This window comes from Ananas comosus, linkage group 3 (assembly GCF_001540865.1).
Source record: "Ananas comosus cultivar F153 linkage group 3, ASM154086v1, whole genome shotgun sequence".
Classification (NCBI taxonomy): Eukaryota; Viridiplantae; Streptophyta; class Magnoliopsida; order Poales; family Bromeliaceae; genus Ananas; species Ananas comosus.
In genome coordinates this window covers 2,454,410-2,462,309 of record NC_033623.1, presented here as the reverse complement: position 1 = coordinate 2,462,309, position 7,900 = coordinate 2,454,410, and positions in this window count along the sequence as shown.

The window sequence follows — 7,900 nt, the reverse complement described above, 5'->3', positions numbered from 1 at the left end:
ACAAAAAAACCCAACTATATTTAGCAGCTTAGCTTTCTTTTGCAAAACTCTAACCGCTCCAAATCACAATCCCAAAACTCCCTTTTCCTCGCCTCCGCTGGCCGCCGCCCATTTCCTTACCTCCGCCGGTCGCCGCCCTTTTCCTCGCCTTCGTTGGCCGCCGCCTTTTTCCTCACCTCCGCCGGCCGCCGCCCTGTCCCTCACCGCCGCCGACCGCCGCGCTTTTTCTCGCCTCCATCTCCTTCTTTGCCTCCGTCTACAAGTACCATACCCTCAACGGCTTCAACACGCGTATTTTTTTCTTTTCCCTATTTTTTTTTCACCATTTTTTAGCATCATCCAATTGTCTCTAATGGCATTTCAAGCTGTTTTTCAAGCTATGAACTTCTACTGAAAGAATAATTATCATCTAATTGTCTCTAATCCCTTGGCTACTTTTCAAGCTATGATCTTCTAGTTTTCTACTGAAAGAATAATTATCATGTATCTTAACATTTTTTTTTTCATCATGATGCAATAATCTGGGATATTGCAGAAAATTCAAGAAAAAAAAAAAATATTCAGATGTCTTTTCTAAGTAAGAGATGCAGAATTTTGAAGGAACTGCTATTCAAAATTTTATAAATCAGTAGAAGTATCATCTTTTGTTACTCATTATTATCCTTTAATTTTGGATATTATATATTTTTATTTGTAGCACTATTACTCTTTTTTATTTGTTTGTAATCATTCCACTAATATAAAAATACATATGGGTTTGTGAAGGGTTTTAATTTTATTTTTTTGTTTTGTTGTTCAAAAGAATGTCTCAACAAGCACAATCAAGTGTTCCTCCTACACATTCTATAACTGGTGAAGCAGCAACAAATCGTTCTAAAGGAGGAATATCGGCTTCTACATCGGTGTCAATTCAAATAGATTCTAATCCAACTCCAGCTGAATCTGAAAGTCAATTTGATGGATCAGGTGAAGATGTAATTGGAGCAAGAAAATTAACATAAAAAATATGGGAACATTTTAAGAAAAAAAAAATTAATGGAGAGGTTAAAGCAGTTTGCAATTATTATAAAGCCCATCTTGTAGGTGATGGGAAAAAAGAAACAAGACATTTACATGACCATTATAGCAGATGCTTGAAGAGGAAACATAAAGACATCCAATATGCAATGCGAAATAAAAAAAGATTGAAAATTGATGTGAGGGATGGAAAACTCAAGATAACTAATTATATATTTGACCAAGAAGTTTGTAGAAGGAAGGTTGCCAATATGATCATTTTACAAGAGTTGCCTCTTTGTTTTGTTGAATATCATGACTTTTGAGAATTATATCAAAGTCTTCAACCTGCTTTTAAGATGATTTCAAGAACAACATTAAAGAGTGACATTTTAAAGATTTATGATATTGAGAAGCAAAAAACTATGAAGTTGTTAGAAAGGAACAGAAGTAGAATTGCTATAACCACTGATATGTGGACCTCTAGCAATCAAAAGAAATTATTTATGGCAGTCACAGCTCATTGGATAGATGATTCTTGGCTCATTCAAAATCAGATATTAAGGTAATTAAGTACTTTCTTTCTTGCATAATCTACTTGCTTTTTTACAATATTTATTTTTTGGATATATTCTATTTTCTTTTGCACACTCAATTTACTCTTTTTCATGTGCATATTCTATTTCTATCTATTTTATCTTATAAACTAGTATAATCTACTAATATATTTTTCTTTCATTATTTGTACAAATTATAGGTTTGTTTATATGCCTTGCCCACACACTGCCGAGATACTTTCAAATGTCTTGAAAGATTGTTTAATCACTTGAAAAATTAAGACAAAGATTAGTACAGTTACTATGGACAATTGTACTAGTAATGATTTGTTGATTGAAATTTTGAAGGACTCTTTACTTCCTAGTTCTCTAATAATGCAAGGAGAATTTTTTCATATGAGATGTTGTGCTCACATTCTTAATCTCATTGTTAAAGATGGATTGGAAGTTATTGGTGATGGCATTGAGAGAATCCGAGAAAGTGTAGCTTTTTGGACAGCAACACCAAAACGAGTAGAGAGATTTGAAGAGCTAGCAAAACAAGAGGGGTTTGAAAATGGTAAAAAGTTAGCTCTTGATTGCAAAACTCGATGGAATTCTACTTATATTATGTTAGAGACAGCTTTGATATATAAAGATGTCTTCCCTCGGTTAAGGCTACGTGATTCTAACTATAAATGTTTGCCAACAGAGGAGGATTGGAGTAGAGCCAAAGAAATATGTGGCAAATTGGAGATCTTTTATAGTGTTTCATCGCTTTTCTCAGGGACTAAGTATCCAACGGCGAATCAATATTTTCCTTACATTTGTAGCATTCTATCAAACCATAGTTAGTTAATTCGGATTTGGCAAAAATTCGGTACGGGTATAATTCGGATAAAATTCTCCTTTTAATTTTTAAATTCGTTAAAAAATACGGCTAAAAAACGGATTCGGTAATTATTCGGATACGTGATTTACACGGATATTATACGTTCACCAATTAAAAATTCAGAATAAAAAATTCGGCTATATAATAAATATATAATAATTAATATACTATATATATTATTATTATAATTTTTATATATAGATTAAATATATTCATATATTAATAATAAACCTTATTAATAATACATAAAATTTATATATTTAAAAATATTAATAAATAATTACAAATTTATAAACAAAATATTATATAAATATTTCTATATAAAAATAAAATAATATATATAATAAATGAATATATATTTATAAATAAAATTTTTTATATACACACACATACATGAGAGGGAGGTCCACTGTGGACCTCCCCCTCGTGCGGTCCACGAGGCTGAAATAGCCTCGTGGACCGCGCGCATCTATTTCTCCCAAAAGCCCCGATGCTTTTACTGTTCATCTTCTTCTTTTCTGCGGACGACCTCGGGTGAGGAGATGGGATCCGCCGCCGCGGCCCTTGCTCCCGGCGCCGGCGAGGGCTGCGAAGGACGACGACGACGCTAGCGGCGACGACGCGAACGGCGGTGACGAGAGCGGCGACGACGCGAGCGGCGACGAGATCGACTACGAATCGACCCTCGACCGCGAGTCGTTGTCGCCGATTTTTTGGGCGAATTATTCACGAATCGCGAATAATTCGCGAATAATCATTTTTGATGAAAAAATCCCGTTTTTTTTCGTATTTTTTGGAAAAATACGAAAATCTGCGTTTAATTCGTATGTTAAAAAATACGCGAATAATTCACGTATTAAACGTGAATTAACTAACTAAGTATTAAACTTGCATGAATGGATTGACTCTCCATTTTCAAGTAATTTAGTGAGATCAATGGTGGAAAAGATGTTAGTAAAGTTTAACAAGTATTGGTCAGTGATTCATGGAATTATGGGAGTTGCGTGTGTACTCGATCCTAGATACAAATTAACAATGTTAGAAGTTGCTTATAATGAAATTCATGAAAATGCAAGTGATGAAGTCCAAAGAATTCGTGACATATGTTATAGTTTACTTCGAGAGTACCAAAGTCGAAGTAGAAGTGAGGTAAGCCAATCTGATTCATTTCAAACCTCATCTTCAATTGTGGCAGAAACTTCTATATCCAATACATTTAGCACTTCAAATTTTTTTAAAAAATTTGATACTCTTGCTGCCATTAAAAGAAAAACTAACTCATTAGTGAAGTCAGAATTAGACATGTATTTTGAGGAAGATATATTGCCAAGGATGGAAGATTTTGATATTTTGGGATGGTGGAGAAATAATGGACTCAAGTATCCTACATTACAATTGATTGCAAGAGATATTCTTGCCATTCCAGTATCCACAGTAGCTTTAGAATCTGCATTTAGTATTGGTGGTAGAATTGTGAATCCAAACAGGAACAATCTCACTTCTGAAACTTTAGAAGCTCTAATGTGTGCAAGAAATTGGTTATGGGTTGAATTAGAAGGTAAATCAATTACATATATCAATATTAGCTTTAATATATGATGCTACATAATTTTTCTAACTATAAATCAATTTTTTGTTCTTATTTTTTACGCATCTTCTTCGGACGAGACAAGTTCTTCTAACTTTGGGAAACTTGATGATAGTTATGATGTCGAGAATAAGGTATGCGATTTTTTTATTCTTTACATTAAATTCAATTTGTATGTTACGTATAATATTTTTTTAATATTTTTTTGTTAATTTGGTATGTGCATTAGGAAATTCCGGCCGTGGAATGATGTTTTTTTATCGCATGGAAAGTGGCAAAGTGACAGAGTTTATATATTTTATTAGTTTGAAAGTGCTTTTATCTACGCATATTCCCAGCCCATTTTTATTGTTGTAAACTTCTTTTTATTTATGAGTTATTATCTACTATTTAGACTTTATCATGGCCGTGAGTTATTATCTACTATTTAGACTTTATCGTGGCCATGGTGGATTTGGACTTTGCAATGTTGTTGTAATGACTTTGCTAGATTTGATTGTTGTGAATTATGTTTTAAAAAACACTTTACAATATTGTTGTTGTATAAACTTGTGATTTTGGGGAGTGCTTTTTATTATTTGAATACTTTGCTTTTTTTCATGATGGTGTATTAGTGTATTACATTTTTTATGTTGTTGACAAATTATTGTAATTCTAGTAGACTTTTTTCCCATATGTATGTATTTAAAATTTTTGAATTTTGTTGCGAATTGTGATTGATATTTTTTATTTTTATAGTTGATATTGGTATTTATATATAACTTGATAATATTATCAATTAATATTAAAAATTTTGTTGATTTATATTTACAAAATGTTAATAATATTATAATTTGTAAAACAAATACTATTTGGCGGGCGGATTTGGGGTGCCGGCGGGAGGCGGGTTACGAGGCGGGATGGATTATGGGATGTATTTTTTAACCCATAACGGATTCGGGGCAGGAGGTGGGGCGGGGCTCCCGCCCCTAGATCCGCCCCGTTTGCATCCCTAGCTCTCCACATCCATTGCAACATATTTTCTATCAGCCAAACAAACCCGTCGTCCCCACCGCCGGCCGGCAACGAAAAGAAAGTGCTTCATGGAGCCAAGAAGCACGCCGGTGAGGGAGAAAAAGAAAAATAGTTACATTCCGACGAAAGCGGTGGCTGCGATAAAAGGAAAGAGAGAGGTCGTGACCAAAAAAAATTGTAGAAAGAAAAAAAAAGAATAATAAAAAAAATTCCTACAGGAAAGACCAAAAATCATAGAAGAAGTAGGAATAAGATGAAATTGTACTGTTAAAATAAAGTTACACTGTTTCAAAAAAATTTTCACTATTTTAAATGAAAGTTGCACTCTTTGAGACAGAAATTACACTCTTTGGGATGATGGTTACACTCTTTAAGCGAAAGTTGCACTATTTGGATGAAATTTACACTATTTCTCTTTTTCTTCTTCTTCCTCCTTCTTTTTCCCTCCGCTTTCTCGTAATTTTTATATGTGCATCCTGGGCGTGCGTGCGTATGTAAGTAGGTGGCGAAGTTGAGATGGAGGAGACGGAGGAGAAGGAAAGGGAGGCGACGGCGGAGCTGATGGCGATGGCAGGAGTAGGGGACCCGAAGCTCGAGGACTTCCTCGGCAATAGCGGCGACGACGGTGGTAGATGGGCGGCTGCAGCTGTGGATGGCGGCGAAAACGGGGGCATGTACAACGGCGATGGCGGCGGCGACTACTAGTTGAAGAGGAATGAGGAGAAGGAAAAAGAAGAAGGAGGAGGAGGAAGATGAGAAAGCGGAAGGAAAGGCAGAGGAGGAAGAAGAAGAGAAAGTGCAATTTTATTTTTTTCTTCCTTCTTCTATAATTTTTTATCTTTACTGTAAGAAAAAAAATATTTATTTTATTTTTTTATTCTTTTTTTCTCTCTATATTTTTTTTTTCACGACCTCTCCCTTGCCCTCTATCACAACCGCCGCCTTTGTCGAAATGTAACTATTTTTTTCCCCTTCCCTCGCCGACGTGCTTCTCGGCCCCAAAAAGCACTTATTCTTCGTCACCGGCGGCGGCGGTAGAAACGACGGGTTTGTTTGGAGAGTAGAAAATCTGCTGCAGTGGAGGGAGAGGGCGAAGGCGGAGGAAGAAGATGCGGTACCGTCCTTGCTATCGTCGCGGAGGGCCACAAAGGCGGTGGAGAAGGGTTGGAAAGAGAAAAAAAAAAGAGGGTCACAGCACGGCCTCGGTGGGGTTGGAGACAAGGAGGGGCGGTGCGCAGGCGAGGGCGAGGGTGGGAGAGGCAGAGGCGAGGCGGGCGATTTCTGCCTCCGCCTCCGCCTCTGCCGTCATTTTCGGAGAGAAAAAAAATGAACGAGAGAAAAAAAAAAAAAGAAAAAAAAAAAAGAGAAAAAGGTATAAGAAAATTTTGGTCAGTTTGTTGAAAATTCAGACCGAATCTTCAAAATTGAAAAATGTGGCTCAATTTTGCAAAAACTAAAACTTGTGAATTTTTTATACAAATTGGCCAATTTTTTTAATAATATCTAATGTAGGGCAATTGCTTATATAACTCTGAAAATTTTTCGACTTTCTGATTTACCCCTTTTAGAAGGCTAATATTGAAAATACTTTTTTTACATTCCAAGTCATTTTAAATATACCCATAGAGTTAAATTCTGTTAATAAACGGTTAGCAATAGTGGTTATCTCTTTGAAATTACTATTTTGCCCTTTCAAATATATCCTTCTACCATCACCGACTTTTCTTATTTGCCCTTAAGTTAGGGGCATAAAAAATTTAGATTTTTGGTATTTTTAAATATACTCTTCAACCATCGCCAACATTTCTTATTTGCCCTTAAGTTAGGGGCATAAAAAATTTAGATTTTTGGTATTTTTAAATATACTCTTCAACCATCGCCAACATTTCTTATTTGCCCTTAAGTTAAGGGCAAAAGAGCCATTTTAATTTTTTTTAACTCGGATAGATATTTAACTCACGTTTAACCCAAATTAACTTAATGGGTGGTAACTATAGGAATATTTTAGAATAACGGGGGACATATAAGGGATATATTGGAAAGAAAAAAAATAAGGGTAAATGAGATATTTTCAAAGTTTTAAGGGGTATATAGGCAATTATCTCTAATTTCTAATATACCCTTCAAAACTTCCCAAATATTTAAGATGTCCTAAATTGCTCAAAATTTTCTGATTAATTCTAAAAAATATTTCAAATATTCTCAAAATCGTAGGATTTACTAATGGACTTTGAGAATTAGAAGAGTAATTTGAAAAATTTTAATACTCAAGGGTATATAAACAAAGGCCTCTTTTTTTAGTTTTTAATTTCATTTTGCTCCTTGCTTTTTAATGCATTTATTCTTTGTTATCTCGTGCCATAAAAAGTTTTATTTTACTATTTTATAATTTTGGCCTACAATCCACTTTGATTGTAATATTGCAACTTCTCTAATTCAAAAGTCAGTTTTTCTGTACAAATCTTATCATTTTTTTTTTCTTTGTGCTAAAATGTTTAAAGGGATTAGTGAATCCCAACCCTTGGATGAGGGTTTTTTAACTATCCGAGACTTCAAATTCGAAAGTTCAATAGTTCATATGTAAAATGCAGAGTAAATTGAAATGGAGAGATAATTGTGAGGGGATTATGACAAAGATCGACGGCCTTGGTGCAAATTTACACTCTTAGCAACCAAAGAGTCACCCTCCTCCTCTTCACAAAAAATTCTAGAATGCACCGATTATATCGGTGATGTGACATCTCCAACTAATGAAATAATTCTCTTTGGGTTTACCTGTTCCATCATGATTATTAAAAAAAAATTTTATTGTACTTTTTTTTTCAAAATGAAAGATTTGATTCATTTGTTATTAATGATATGGCGCATGTGTGA